Below are 16,672 nucleotides of genomic sequence, written 5' to 3' on the forward strand. Positions count from 1 at the left end.
CCAAGAAACGTTATTGTACAGTTGGTTTACCATGTTAATATTTTCATGGTGTCAATTATAAAGATCGTATGGTTCTACAATCAGCTTCTTTTTAAGGATTCTGATAAAAGTCCATCATTTGGATAAGCACTAAATGTCAGCAAAGAGATACAAAAATAGGATTTTGTAACCTGGATCTGGTGGTCTTTCCCTGGCTCACCCTGCTATTTGAAGGTAATAATATTAGATTATGGCTTTGCATTGGACATTAATACATTAATATGAATACCTAATAATATGAAACAGGAAAAAATCACTAAAGGTAGACATAAATTTGACAAAAATACAGATTTTAATTAATTTTTTTAAGCAGAGCAAACCATGTTCACATGCAAACCTTGGTTAAGACATTTCAGAGTTTTGCAAAATCTTCTCCTGAGGGGGGGGGGAGGGAGAGAGACTGACTGACTGGGTAAAGTCATTGCACTTATAAGACTGTTTTTGACCACCAAGGCAAATGGTAACAAGGGAAAGAATGTTCATCTGTTTCTTATCTGACCTATTATTATATTTGAAGTGAAGAGTAACAAATGTCTGTTACCATTTACTGATAGATTAAGCTCATAATATGCATCCAATACAACTTTGTGGTAAATGTTTTACTTTTTTATGTTTTACCTTTTTACTTTTTTTTAATGGATCATTCTGCAACTTAAATACTCAGAATTCTTGTAGCACCATGTTTATGTTCAGTAGGACATTATTTGACACAAAACAGATAAATATGTGTTTATTTCTCTCTACATTTCATACACAAATGTACAATTTGATCTAAAGATGATAATATGTATCAGGCTAGAATAGGAAATTATACTGTCTACTATTCTGGTGAGAATAGCAAACACCATCGAAATGGAGTAGCTATAATTGTAAACAATCTTGTAAATAAATGCATCAAGTCCTTTATTCCTGTATTTGATAGAGTGATAATGATCCAAATAAATAGTACTCCAGTAAATATGAATGTTATACAAGTTTACGCTCCCACAGCTGACAGCGATGAGGATTTATAGAAGCTCTACGAAGATATAAGCGGTGTACTGAAAACCCTAAAAAGTAATGATATCACAATACTCATGGGGGACTTCAATGCAAAAGTGGGAGAAGAAAGTGATGCTCCTGTAGTTGGAAACTTTGGCTTAGGAACCAGAAATGGTAAAGGTGACAGATTTGTAGACTTCTGCAAGGAACATAGGCAATGTGTGATGAATACTTTTTTTAAGTTGCCAGAAAGACACCTCTATGCTTGGAGATCACCAGCAGATATACAAAATAATGTAGTAAGGAACCAAACTGACTATTTTACAATAAACAAAAGATTTAGAAACTCAGTAAAATCAGTAAAGACATACCCAGGTGCAGATGTACTATCTGATCATAATCTACTACTTGTTGAAGTCCAGCTGAAACTAAAAAGGATGAAAAACTCGAACCCTGCTAAACCAAAAATCAACAGAAACTTCATCATTAAACATGGAGGTAAGATTAAAGAAGAACTAGAAAATCATTTAAGGGAAACCAACAACCTGAATGATGATGATGTAGAAGTGAACGGAATAAATTTAAAAATGCAATAGTAGAGGTAACAAATTCAAAACAGAGAGAGGGTACTACAAGAAACAACAGTGGATGATGGAGGAAATTCTTCATCTCATGGATGAAAGAAGATCTTATAGAAATAAAAACAAAGAAAAATACAATGAATTGCAAAAAACAATTAGAAGAAAAATTCGACTGGCAAAAGAAAAGTGGTGCAAAGAGATGCAAGGAAATAGAAGAGACAGAACGTATACATGATAATTTCAATTTACACAAAAAAGTGAAAGAAGCAGCAGGCCTCTACAAAAAAAAAACCAATAATTTAGTTGACAAAGAGGGGAAAATTATCTTAGATGAGGATGAAAAGCTAAAAAGATGGAAGGAATATATTGAAGAACTTTTTGAGGACACTAGGGATGATATAGATATGGGAAGTATAACAACTGGACCAAATATCACTATGGAAGAGGTTGAACATACAATAAAAATAGCAAAAACAAGAAAAGCCATAGGACCTGATGATATCCCAATAGAAATTTTAAAATTGCTGGAAGACAATGGGAATAATTTTTTACTGCACCTCTTCAATCAGATTTATGAAACAAGAAAGATACCAAATGATTGGTTAAAATCAACCTTTGTGACAATCCCCAAAAAAATAAATGCAAAGAAGTGTACCAAATACAGAACAATAAGCTTAATGAGTCATGCCCTGAAAATACTCCTGAGAATAATTCACACAAGAATATACAACAAAATTGAAGAGCGTTTAGGAAACACACAATTTGGTTTCAGAAACAATCTTGGTACAAGAGATGCACTGTTCAGTGTGGGGGAATTTGCACGTGCAGCAAACTGCCATGCATTGCCCCCCACAAACCTCATAACCTTTTGATACCCTTTGTCCCAAGGAAGCAGCCAAAAGATCACCCCCTTTTGACTTAATATCTTACCTACCTAAATAAATAATATGCTTTAAGTTCCCCCTTATCTCTTCCTGTCTTTATCTCTCCTTGTCTTTATCAGTTCTTTCTCCTTTTCTAATTTACCTGTATTTGTTTTTACCTGCTCTCAGCAGGTAATATGTTACTAGAAAATAATTGCTTATATGAAGGAATTTTTCAATTACTTTATGTCAACAGCTAAAGATTAAACTTCTAAATGTAAAATGTCAGCAGTTAATGGTAAAGCCTATGTATGTAAAAAGTATATAAGAAACAATAAACTCAAGAGTTTGTCAAGCTGTGTTCTGCAGCTTCAAACCTCTGCACAAGACACGCCTGAGTCTTTTTCTTAGCATCGTTACAGTTCAGCTTTCAGGTTCTTGTACAGCGTTGTAGAGATGTCAATCACAGTGTTTACATGTGCTTCATTGATTTCGAAAAAGCTTTTGATAAAATAAGACACAGCAAACTATTAGAAATCGTGAAACAAGGGGGACTAGATGACAAAGACATGCAAATAATAAAGAATCTATATTGGCATCAGATAGCAAATGTGAGACTAGGCCAAAAATACTCAGCTGATGCAGAAATAAGAAGAGGGGTCAGACAGGGATGTATTCTATCTCCATTGTTGTTCAATATCTACTCTGAGTCAATCTTCAATGAGGCACTGGAGAACATCGACGCTGGCATTAAAGTAAATGGTGTTTGGATCAACAACTTAAGATATACTGACAATACAGTTCTGATGGCCAGTAAGCATGAAGACCTTCAGCTCCTCATCAACAGAGTCACAGAAATATCTGAAAAATACGGCTTGAAGCTTAACACCTCAAAAACCAAGATCATGGTCATCAGCAAACAACCTGTTAATTTACCATCAATAAATTCAGAAGGAATACCACTAGAAAAAGTTGAAAGGATCATGTACCTCGGTTCTAATTTACATGAAAGCTGGGACATGACCGTTGAAGTAAAGACAAGGATAGAAAAAGCTCGAACAGCATTCTTCAAAATGAAAAAGGTCTTCTGCAGTCATGACATAAGCCTAAGACTGAAAATCAGACTTGTCGGATGCTATATTTTTTCTATCCTGCTCTATGGAGTAAAGAGTTGGTCTCTGACAGAAGGCCACTTGAAGAGACTAGACTAGAAGCATTTGAAATGTGGATTTACAGGCGGCTTTACGTATAAGCTGGATTGACAAGATCAGAAATGAGGAGGTGATAAGCCACCTGGGAAAGCCAAGGGAAATCATCAAAACAATTAAAAAACGAAAATTAGAATATTTCAGACATGTGATGCAACACCCAGAAAAATACAGCATACTCCATTTAATCCTCCAGGGAAAGATTGAAGACAAATGAGGTCCAGGCAGAAGAAGAACATCATGGCTTCAAAATCTAAGGGACTAGTTTGGACAAAACTGAGCAGTACTTTTTCATGCGGCTGCTGATAAAAACAGGATCGCCAACATCCCATAATGGATATGGCACAACAACAAGAAGAAAGTTAGATGTAGTTCCTTCAATTATCTCTTCAGCTTAGAAGGGATGAGTGTCAACCTTTCAAAGCATTTTCGAAAGAGTCCAATCGTCTTGAAAGTTTTTTTTTCTGAACTAAATGAGTTTTTAGGTCAGAAGAAACATTTTTAGTATTCCTTAACATCTGACACCATTTATTGGGCAATGTATAGTACCCATTTTCTCTAATTAGTAATAAAGGAGAATACTTGTAGCTCAGGGTTGACATGAGGGGGTCCTGGCTTCTCTCTGAGCTTGCTTGTTTTGCAAACGTTTCATTACCCAAACTAGGTAACATCATCAGTGCTAATGAGTGCAGTTTGCTGTCAGTTTACATTCTAGTTACTTGCCTGTCAGTGTTGGTGGGGGTGCTTTTAGATATACTGTTGGCTTCTTTCGCAGTTCTTGATTGGGGTATTGTTTACTTGATTGTTGGCCTGATACTAACCTTGGAATTAATCTCTGCTGATCTGAGTGCTGATTGATGGTGGAGTAGTGCTTGGATCTTTTTGTTCCTTTTTGAGCTGGGCAATAGTTTATTTTGTGTAGGCTATAAATGTTGTTAATATCTATGTTGTCTGCTGATGGATGATTTGTCAGAGTGCCAGGCTTCTAGAAATTCTAGAAATTTTTGGACTTGGCTTGGTCTAGGATGGTCATATTTTCCCAATTGAAACTATGGTTAAATCTGTCTCTCTGTTGTGAAATTAAAGAATTTTCATCATGTCTTCTGACTGCTAGTTGATGTTCGTGGATGTGTTCTTCCAGGCTTCTGCCTGTTTGTCCTACATAGTGGTTGTTGCAGTCCTTACATTGTATGTTGTAGAACAATGGTTCTCAACCTTTTTAATGCCGCGACCCCAACCGGTTGTAAGTCGAGGACTACCCAACCGGTCGTAAGTCGAGGACTTTCCCTGCCCAGGAGCACCGCGCATGTGTGGTGCCACCCCCTGCGCCGGCCGAGGCGTAGCTGGCAAGCGGCAGAGACGACGCAGGCCGACCACCAGCTGGGCCACCAGCTGGCCCAGCCCAAGGGAGGTAAGGCACCCACCGGGCCCCACACGCACCAGCAACCCTCCCTGCGCCCGCCGGCCTCCCACCTCCCACCCCTGGCCCTCTTTTACTTACCGTAAATGCCGGCGTACAAGGCGACCCGACGTACAAGACGACCCCCGTCTTTATAGCCGGGCCGCATTCCTAGAACGTCGTCTTATACGCCGAAAACTACCAGTATTTCCGGCATATAAGACGACTCGGCGTATAAGACGACCCCCGTCTTTGGCGCCGATTTCAGCGCTCGCAGAAGTCACCTTATACGGCGGCATTTACGGTACATTTTTAGTAGTTGCTCAGCAGGAAGGGGTGGAAACTTCCAGACAGCTCACCTTTGCTGCAGACAACTTGCAGCACCGTTTGCAGAATGGGACTTTTGGCGGGCTCAGCAGGGCAGAGGCAGCCTGGACAATTCCTATTGGCTTTTGAAAGCCAATAGAATTAGACTCTATTCAAGAGAGTCTATTCTATTGGCTTTCAAAAGCCAATAGGATAAAAGGGAGTAGCACAGCCAAGGAAAAAGGGAAAAAATGGCGGACTGCATTGTTTGGCAACTCCCATGAAATGGTCGTTCCAACCCCAAATGGGGTCCCGACCCACAGGTTGAGAACCACTGTTGTAGAAGATGACTCCTGTTTTTTCTTCTGGGTTTGTTGGATCTTTTGGTCTGCTTAGGATGTTTTGACCGGCTTTAGTTGGCTTGTGTGCTATGCTGATTCCATATGGTTATAGGAGTCTGTTGGTGGATTCCGAGATATTCTTGATGTATGTGGTATAATTGTTTTTAGGGTTTGTGTTGGTTGTGCTGAACTGGGTTGAGTGATAAGGGACTTTTTGATAAAGTTGCTTGGATATCCATTTTGTTGGAATATGTATAGATGTTCTATGTGCTTTTTCTGCTCTTCCAGATTGCTGCTGTGTGTATGGGCTCATTTAAACAAAGTCCTTACACAGCTTCTCTTGTGGGAGGTTGGGTTGTTGTTTTGTAGTGGAACACCTGGTTAGTATGGGTGGTTTTTCTGTAGACTTTTTTTCTAGTTTGTCATTGTGGGCCACCTGCAAAGACCTCCTGGAGACTATAGCTGGTACACAATGCATTAGGCTACATATTAATCAGGCTAACAATATTGCAGAGGTTTGTCTCCAAGTGTAATCTGAAGTGCTGGTGAGGACTTTTAAAATGCCACATAGCTTGGGACCATGGCTTTGTGACCGCCTGCTCAGTTTGCCTGTGCAGAGTGTTTACTGAGTCTCTGCCAGCCCTGAGGTGTGTTAATGTTCTTTCTCCTGCTGAATATCCTATCCTCTGATACCTTAGCATCTCTTCTCATATTCACAAAATCTTAAAATATGGCTTTTTAGGTGAGCATTTGGGGACTAAGGTGAACTATACCCAAATTAAGATGGCAATTTGTGTTATTTTATGGTTTTATGATGATACCATTGTACAACTACCATTGTAGTTATGTTAATGTTAGTTATGTTAATCTATATCGATATTATAAATTATTAACATGTGCAGATGTTTAATACATTTAGATTTTTTGTAATATACATTATGCTATAGGCTGATTAGAGTTGTACAATTGAAGTGACACGAAATGCCTTTATTTATTTCAACACTTCAATGCCTCTGGAGTTTAAGAGACTGTGAGGGCATCAGGATTAAACAGTGTACATAAGAAATGTTTTCAGTGTATGAAGACATTTAGCTTTTCTAGGTAAACTGCATACTTTCATAACATTTCAAAAGTGTTCAAGCTATCATTACTTAATAGTTGATTAACGTTAGCAATTACATTATAAACCCAAATTTTATTTTTAAAAATATGGCTAGACATTTAAAAATTAAAAAAAAATACTTCAAAGGGTCAGTTATTGATTTAAGGAAAGGTATACCAAATGTGTCTAATTCTCTTTAGTGCTGGGGAAATAATTCAATTTCTATTGTAACTAGGACCAAGAACATCCCAAGATTTCAAGGATACCAAATAAGAACTCTCAAGCTGAGCCCATGAGAGTATGTAATCCAGATTGTTTCCATTCCAATACATGATCGCAATTAACAAATAAGCTTAATGGTTTTGTTTAACATTAAAAGCACCATCCTCATAAGAAAGATGTTACTTTAACAAGAATATTCTCAGTAGTTCTTCCAACCATAAAATGTAGCCATTAACTTAGGAATCTCTTTAAAAATTTAAAGTGGAATCAACGTAGGCATTGCTATCAAAATAAATATCAGTCCTGATGCAAAATTCATTTTATACATTAATTCTTCCCTACAAATTTAAACTGAAGAGAATTTCAGTATCCTCTTTTATTTGGATGATATGATTTGTCCACTGAATTGTATATTTAATACTTTTTGGACAATATATAAAACCTATTTTTCCCTTGAAATCTTCCTGCCTGTGTAATGGTTTACCTACTACAATTTATGTCAAATGTATTTAGATAGATTTGCTTTCTTTAGTTTCTGGCTTTATTTAGTTGATTTTTGTTTTTCAAAGTCCTGTTTTCCCACTAGTATTTTTTCTCTTATGTCCCACCTTTCTCTACGTAGTTTAGTATAAACTTCCCTGTCCCTGTTTTCCTCATTAAATAGTTATTTTTATATCATAGGTGAGATTTTAAAAATAGTTTTTATACACTAGTTATATATGTTAAATATATAATATATCACATTTGTGATAATATATTGCCATTTATTTTATATACAATACAACAAATAATTATTTTTTAAGTTTAATAAAATATATGCAAAAATAACAGATGGTATGTTTCAAGCCCTTTACAATTTGAAGCACACATTTTGTGCTGTTGTAAATAATTACTTGGTATATATGTACGTGTCAACTTTCGGTGGAGCTGTTAGGGTGGTTGATTATCAGGAGAAAATATGTGAAATTTTATAGGCTTCTAATCAACATGTTCTGCATGTAAATTCAAGTCACTAGTACAGTGATGGCAAACCTTTTAGAAACCAAGTGCCCAAACCACAACCCAAAACCCACTTATTTATCGCAAAGCTTCAGGGCCGCATCAGCATTGTGCCCTCAGGGACATGGGGCCGTGGCCCACTGGGTGGGCATGGCCCACTGGGTGGGCATGGCTGCAGTTGTCACAGCAGACTGGTGGGTGTGGCTGGGGTAGGCAGGGCCATCTCGATGTTGCTCATGGGGGACATCTGTAGGGGCTGGGCAGGGTTGGGGGAGATCCAGGGGGATCTCTGGTGAGTGGGCACTGGGCAGGAGGACCAGCATAGATGGGGGAGGCACGCTGGGACTGAGAGGGCCATGGTGCTGATGGGGGTCTGGCTTTCCCTGCTCGGGGTGGCCTTTGGCTTGTTGGGCATGGGTATGCTCTACCACCTTTACTCGAGCTTGCTAGCTGGCCACTTTGCCTCCTTTGTGCTGTGTGGGGCTGCTGCTCTGGGTGGCAGTGGCGGCCTAATGGACCTGTGCAAGCTGCTGGCAGTGGCGGCGTGCATGCCCACAGAGAGGGCTCTGAGTGTCGCCTCTGGCACGCGTGCCATAGGTTCGCCACCACTGCACTAGTATATTTGTAGAAGATTTATTTATTTAGTTTCTTATTATTTCTACATTAATTTGGTCTAATTTTGTAAACGTTTTCAGAAAATGAAATCACAAATTTAGGGGGAGGAGGGGAGGGAGGGAGGAGACCTGTAACTGTTGGACAGATATGGAATAATTGTAGCTGGCTTTCTATTTTAGTTGACTCAAGGAAAGTAAATGTTATAGGAACCAGATGAGGGTCCTTGGTGCTCTCTCAGCTTGGTTGTTTTCTTGCAGATGTTTCATTACCCAAATTGGGTAACATCATTCCAAATTGAAGTAGGTTCTTATCTGATTTTTTTTAATAAAACTATTCCCTATGAAATGGCATTTGTAAGCTGAATTTGCATTCTGAATACACCCCCACCCTGTAGACTGGAGCACACTGAATTATGCTGTTTTTGCACCTCTCTTCCATCACATGTACAGATTGGCTGTATAAGCAGGCTAAAAAGTAATAATACTGAAAATGTAAGTCTAAAATTGTATCTCAAGAAAAGTCAATGGAAACTTTATTAAGCATGTCAATAGCACTGTCATGAGAGGCAGAATCATTTATCATTTCTTCCCCCCTTAAAAGTGCATACCACATAGTTCACTGAATAGCCCCAAATGTAAGAAACAGAACAATCTGGGGTTTTGGCCAAGAAGTAAACATGTTGTAGCAGAACTATGCAGTCCCTGGCATTTCTTTTCGTATCCTTTTCCCTGTCAAGTATTCAGGGAACATTTTACGTCTCATTTAGTTTTCAAGGTAGTGCACTTAATGAGTTTACAAGAGGATGTTTCTGCTGTCTCTCAGTCATCTAGAACAAATCTTTATTTCCATGCCTTAGTTATAAGAGACAAACATTTCAAAAGGATTTTTCAACTATAACCGGTCAGCCTGGTGTTTCTTTAAAAAAAAAAAAAGACTTAATTTTATTCTTGTTTTAAAGGCCTGGATGGATTTACACAGGATAGAGTGAAACCATGTTTTGTTTTGTTTTTAAATGGCTTTGCAAACCTGAGCAGGGACTCTTTATAGGACTATCTGCACTACAAAAGTCCAGAAAACATTTAGTTGGTACCAAAGAGCTAAAAAAAACTCTAATTCATCTCATTGTCATTGGAGGTTTGTTGCTAAAACTATTATTTTTTTATCCTCTGTTTCATTGATGATTAAGTCATCACATTTTATACAACCTGTTTTTCCTGTCATTCTAGAAGCCTGCTGAAAACTTACAACTGATCGAAAATGCTGGAAAGAAAAGAGGTTTGTATGTTAGTATGCTCTATCAGCCCAGCGAGTCACAGATTTGCTTTTATTTTTATTTTTTTATAAATGTTTTATTGAGTTTTATAAAGGTAGGGAAAGGATAAAATCGGTATGGATATTGGATGGGGTTAGGAGATGGGGTTGGGATAAGGGTAGGGGAAGGTACAATAGCGGGGTTGCCCCCAACAAATAATTCAACGCTTTAGCAAGCATACTATCGTCTGGGTAAAAAAATATTAAATGACAGTAATTAATATACTGTTCAAAAAAAAAAAAGGAACACAAACGTATAGGATCCTGTACATTTGTGTTCCCTTTATTTTTGTGAGCAGTATATAATAGTAAACAGTTATAATCACTAGTAATAACAATAATCATAAAAGTAAAGCTTCGTTAATAAATATCATGCATCCTGTTAAACTTCACCGCCCTTTCTCATTCTATCGTATTGCTAACCACTGATAAATTTTTCCCATGTTTTAAAATAATAAATTTATAAATTTCTTTTGAACTGGAAGATGGAAGAAGAACAAGTAAAAGAAAAAATGATAGTGTGGGCATTTTTTTTTTTTTTATATTCTATAGACTTAGAAGATTGGCAAAAGTTTTGGGATAGAAATACTAAACTTACTAAAGCAGCTTCATACAAAGAGAATTTATATAAAATGTTTTATAGATGGCATATGACACCAGTTAGATTAGCAAAAATGTTTAAAAATTTATCGAATATTTGTTGGAAATGTAAACAAAAACCAGGTACTTACTATCATGTCTGGTGGATATGTCCTAAGGCAGGGCTGTCAAACTCAATTTCATTGAGGGCCGCATCAGCATTGCGGTTGCCCTCAGGGGGCCGGGGTGTGTGGCCAGGGTGGGTGCGGCCTACTGGGTGGGTGTGGATGGAATGGGTGTGGCCTATTGGGTGGGCATGGCCAGCTCTACATCGTTCGCATCACAGGTGCCTGTGGAAGCCTGGGCAGGAATGGGACAGATCTGAGGGTCTCTGGCAGAAAGGGGTGGGACCGGGGCAAGCGCCAAGGCATGGTCCATTTATTCATTCCTCACAAAGGGTGACACCTCCCCAGTAGGCACCCAGGGGGCAGGGCCGACACGGCAGGGGCTGGTTCCTCGCTATTTCTAGATGGCCTTGTGGAGCTAAGACTGAATGCGTTTTAGCATTGATGGCCACCACAAAATTGTAAATTGGCTCCCGGCTGGCCTGGGCCAAGGCAGCAGGGGCTGTTCCCTCATTGTTTCCAGGATGGCTTCGCGGGCCACATGAAATCACTTCGCGGGCTGCATCCGGCCCCCAGGCCTTGTGTTTGACATGTCTGTCCTAAGGCAAAGAAATTTTGGTTTAAGATCCATTTATGGCTGGAAAAAATGACTAAAATACAGATAGAATTTAAGCCAGATCTGTTTTTGTTAGGAATATTAGGACTTAATTATGGAAAAGAGAATGAATATTTAATATTACATGTATTGACAGCTGCAAGAATAGTATTTGCCCAATTTTGGAAAAATGGAAACCTACCACCTAACCAGATTATAATCACGAAAATCTTAGAATGTGCAGAAATGGATAGATTAACTTTAGAGATTAAAGAGCAAGAAGATTCAGTTTATTTTAAAACGGATTTGCTTTTATTGAACTTGGTTAATTTTTGCTATTTATTTAAGTGGTTTGAAGACAAACTATTTTACTTCGTATAGAATTAATTCTAAATTTTGTTCTCATATTAAAATTAGTGTACTGCAGTGAATTCCTTAATGCAGGATCCTGATTCCTCAGGAGGTTTAAAGCTAGTTTGGATGTTAGTCATAACAGGATTGAATAAATGATATAACTGGCCCTTATACAATCATTTGTGTTTTAAAATGGTAAACACACTGGGGTGAGGAATGATGTCATGCTTCAAAACACCTGACTTGTATAGTCACGCCAAACATTATGGTACACTCATGTAATTTACATAATAACTTTAGGATGTGCATGTTGTCATTTTACATCATTGTGGCTTACGATTGCTGGTCTACTGCTATGTTCCAAAAAGCTTATTTCCCAGTAGAAAGGAACATATGTAGTTGCTTTATTATAAAATGTAATGGACGTCTAACTAGGAAATTAACCATCATTTAGTGACAGCCTCATAGCGTCCCTTCACAGTTACAGTGGTGATGAAAAAATAACAATCAATCCTTTCATCTACAATCTGTAAAATAAAGAAAGCTGAAGTAAGTTTTTAAGCACAGTTGTGTTTTCACTTATGACCACTTTGCTTAATGACCAAGTTGCTGATCCCAATTGTGATTACTAAATAGGGATTGCTGGTAGGGCTGTTCCCAACGGAAACACTGAGAAACCATAATTGAGTAACATCTCAATACTAGGATTAACTGTTCAAAGAATTTGGATGCTTCATTTCAAATTAGCCATTAAAGGAGAATATTTGTAGTTCAGGGTTGACATGAGGGGTCCTTTGTGCTCTCTGAGCTTGGTTGTTTTCTTGCAGACGTTTTATTACCCAAACTGGATAACATACTAGTAATCTAGCTTTGATAATGTTACCTAGTTTGGGTAATGAAACATCTGCAAGAAAACAACCAAGCTCAGAGAGCACCAAGGACCCCTCATTTCAAATTAGGTCAGTTTAACTGCAGTCTATTCTCCATTTTTGTAACTGCATCTTAACCATGTTAAGCTTGCTCTGGCCAGAAGCAGCATAGGCAACAAGTAGATAGTACATAAAGTAAGTTTGCAAAGTTCAGCAGAATTTCTGTTTGGGTTTAGTAGTTAAAAGGAAAGAATGCTTTCCTTTCAATCCCTGCCTTTCTCTTCAAAAAAATCAACAAGCAGTTCACACTTAGGTAAGCAAATTCACACAATTCTTAGGTAACCCTAATTTTTGTATCAGCCTAAGATAAATATATATCGTCTGCCAAAAAAAGTGGTTCAGGTAGGTCATGATGAATTTAAATAATACAGTATTTGATTTAGTGCAAATTATAAATTGATATCAGGTTGCATTTAATATGACCCAAAATTCAGTTCATGCATAGCTTGTGTGAGAGTAATTCAGGCTAGAACATGCACAGTTGTAGTTGGGGCTTTAGACATTGATAATATTTGTGTGCACAAAATAGGAGAAAAGAAAGATTCTGTCAAAAGAAAATATGAGTCTAAAAAGGCTTCTTATTGCTGAAAACTCACAACTTTTACTGTAGTATTTCATTAATGTACATAAAAATTGCTTATTGCCTATTTGTGAGCTAGAACCAATCATTTTCATAGAAATATCATTTTCAATAGTGCACATTCAAATAATGCAACACTTTCCTGGGATTCATTAACCATGCTAATCAAGACCTACCTGGATATCTCTTTCACCCCCACCCAACTCCAGCCCATTCTGTCAATAGATCCTTCTCCAGTCAAGCCAAACCCAGCCATTGGCACAACAAATTGCAATGTGATTTCTTTCACTTCATTTGTAACATTGTTAGCTTTGTAGCAAACAGCAAATTTTGGCTAAGGTGGACTGAAATAGTAACATATTTTAAAATGGAATCCCAGCAAAACAGATTGCATTAATAACGCTTAGAAACCTCTTAGACGGCAGTGTCTGCAGTTAATCTTTCCCACTGATGCATGTCTTTGAATTAAAGCAATTTCTCTGAAAAAGTAAGTTATGATTGTAATGTGATTAATATCAGATGACATCCCTAGAAGACAATGCCATAACACAACTATAGTCTTTCTGTGAAAATTTACCATGAAATAAAGACTGGTTGTCAAGAAAAATGAAGTTGTATGTAGGGATTTAAATGTATGTAATAATACCCCGAAATGTTTTTTCTTAAGGAATTAATTGAGGGTGATTTTAATCCACATTTTTCTTGCAGAGACATAACATTATTGCAGTGAATAGCACAGTCTTTGACAGAACTGGGACTATTATTTTATATCTTCCTGAGGATGTCACCGCAGGAAATCTCTGTGCCTCCAGTGCAGTCAATTCTATATTTGCAGATTGAGATGTGTTTGAACCAGGAACTAAGGAACTAAGAGTCCATATTTGAAGATTTTATACCAAGACAACTTAAGAACCACTTTTTATCCTGAGAGGTCTTTGGTTACAGTTGGACCTAGATTCAGTGTCTGAAAAAAAAATTGAGCTTGGAGGAAAAGCTATGTCTGGTGTTGAGGGTTGATGGTAATTAGTTTTAACTCATGGATTCTAAAGAAAACGGTGCTGAGAAAGTCATTGGTCAGTTATGACTAGCATCTTTGCCATCTATCGTTGGATGTACATTTTGACTTCAGTTTCCTTATGGAATACAATTAAAATGCTATTTTTATCCTTTTTATATAATTGAAGGGATTTGGCTTATTTTCAGCAACATTTTAATTGCATTTCTTGCAAGGCATATATAAAATGAGTTGGGGAAAAGTAATGTTATCTCTTATTTACTTGGTAAACTTACACTTTGGGATAATCTCAATTTGAAAATGTTAGATAACTTTTGTTAAAGGCTTGAGCAAATGAAGGTATTAATGCTGTGGATCAGCATCTTGCTAATCCAGTCTTCACATTATTTTCATTATTGTAAAAGGAATCCATATTGCCCCAAAAAGTAAATGGCAGTGGTACAATAAATTTAAATAATTCTGATTTCATTATTTGATCCAGATGAATTATCTGCATCTAAAACCCATGGAGTATTGTTTATGTAATAATCTGTTTTAATAATTTTACATCTACATTACAATTAGTAAATAGCTAAAGAGCATTAGTAAAGTAGATATTAAATATTTGCACAAACTCTGGAATAAAGTATTGGAATACATTGTATAGTTAATCATTTTTAATTATTAAGAGTTCTAAGGAATACAGGGTATAATGAGTTAAAATTTTGCTCCTGTTGAAGACCAAGCAAAATATGAAATGTAGTTCTTAAAATTATTTATTTTTAGACAGTGTGACTACCTCATTATAATCTTTTAAAAATTAATTAATTAATTTGTGTATATGGTGTAATTTTCTATCAGTGTATCAGAGAGACTGATCAGTATTAATTTGTGTGATTAAGACTGTTCACTGTGTGTGGGTTTAAATACTGGATTTTTATATAAAGACTGCAATTTTTGTTTCTCTGTGCAATTCTGTTTATTATGCTGGCTCTGGGTTAACAGTTAAGATAGTATAACCAATCTCTATGAGTTAGCTCTGGGTTTTTCTCAACTTACACTTAATTCCAAGGTGAACATGAACATGCCTACCACAGCAGCCTTTTGTTGTTGTTGTTGTTGTTATGTTTTCATGATCCTGCTTATATCTTGTTCCCAATTAAAGTTTTCCTTTGCTCTTCTGATGTTAAGCTAGTACTTTCTCCTTTAAGCAGGCAACAAGCAGTGGCAGTTTTGCTGCGAATATAATCTCCACACAGAGAAAGAATGTGAACGCATGGACTTTATGGTATAACTCTTTGTGGATAACTGCATTCCATTTGAACAAATCCATACAATACACTTGTTCCAAATGTCTAAAATGGTTGGTCTAGCCATCTGTTAAAACTTGCTTCTTTCCCCAGCCTCTCCCTATCCCATTTCATTCTAAAGACAATGATTGGCAGATATTTTTCCAATTGATGGAAAGGGAGAGGACATAGCCAAAGAATACATCAGCCCTAGTTCTTAATGTTCTTGTACACCATAAATAAGTACAGGGCCATTTCTGGCATGGAATTTGTGACAGGTTAAGGATCATCAATGGAGGAACTAATTCTAGGCTGGTATAATTTTCTGATAGCTCAAGAATTGTACTTTACCTTAGCCCAGAGGAAGAGCCCTCCATTCGGTACTGTGAAGTAATTTATGGTACAATTTCCATTACTGCCACTGGAGGGAGCATGAGAAATTCCCGGATAAAAGAAAATGATACAAAAAATTAAAAAATGCTGGACTGGCATCAATCTATTAATAACAACTTAATAATAATAAATAGGCAATTGCAACAAGAAGCCACAGAACTAGAATTTGTTAACATATTTCTTATAGTTTAGGGTGTGTTTCTGTACAGTGGTACCTTGGTACTTAAATGCTTTGAAACTCATCAAATTTGGTACTCGATGCATTCTGATGTGAACGTTTTGTCCTGGTATTCATCGTTTGTATAGTATTCAATGCCCAACCTAGAACTTGTCGATGTTGGGTGGCTTGTGACTCACTACATTATTCCTTATAGGAAAAGTTTGGTATTCATCGTGTTTGATACTAATTGCGCCTCCTGGAACCAATTAACGATGAGTACAGAGGTACCACTGTATTTTCCCAAATATAAAGTCTGGTTTAGTAGCAGTGGTTCCATTTTCATGGTTTCTATGGTAATGGTTCACATCTCAACTGTCAAAATGCATTAAATACATTCTTTACTTTTCAAAGTACCCGCTTGGCTACCCTTATGGTTCCATTACCTTTTTGCGTGTGGTCTAGGGAAAAGCACACTGTCCCTAATACTATCAACATACTGTGACCAAGGGGAAAATGGGACAAGGCAGGAATTGACCATATGATGCGAATCCATACAAAAGCTGGAGAAACTGTCTGATCCAGCAGTGAATGTGTAAACTGGAATTCAACCTAGGACATGTGGATTAGAACACAAGTGATCTCATAAGATGGTTGCTCCTTCTCCATTTTAGTTCTCCATCAAGCAACCAGGAACTAAGAGTCCATAA

General features: G+C 37.3%; 1 long non-coding RNA gene across 1 annotated transcript; it reads left to right on the forward strand.

Annotated features, from left to right (window-relative positions):
* Window positions 1-72: 72 nt before the first annotated feature.
* On the forward strand, window positions 73-14,757 carry LOC120306880. The gene is made up of 3 exons (XR_005556410.1): window positions 73-213; window positions 9,883-9,931; window positions 13,838-14,757. It is a non-coding gene; the product is annotated as an uncharacterized LOC120306880 (long non-coding RNA).
* Window positions 14,758-16,672: the final 1,915 nt, after the last annotated feature.

This window comes from Crotalus tigris, unplaced genomic scaffold (genome assembly GCF_016545835.1).
Source record: "Crotalus tigris isolate CLP2741 ecotype Arizona unplaced genomic scaffold, ASM1654583v1 scf7180000017754.2947050, whole genome shotgun sequence".
Taxonomy (NCBI): domain Eukaryota; kingdom Metazoa; phylum Chordata; class Lepidosauria; order Squamata; family Viperidae; genus Crotalus; species Crotalus tigris.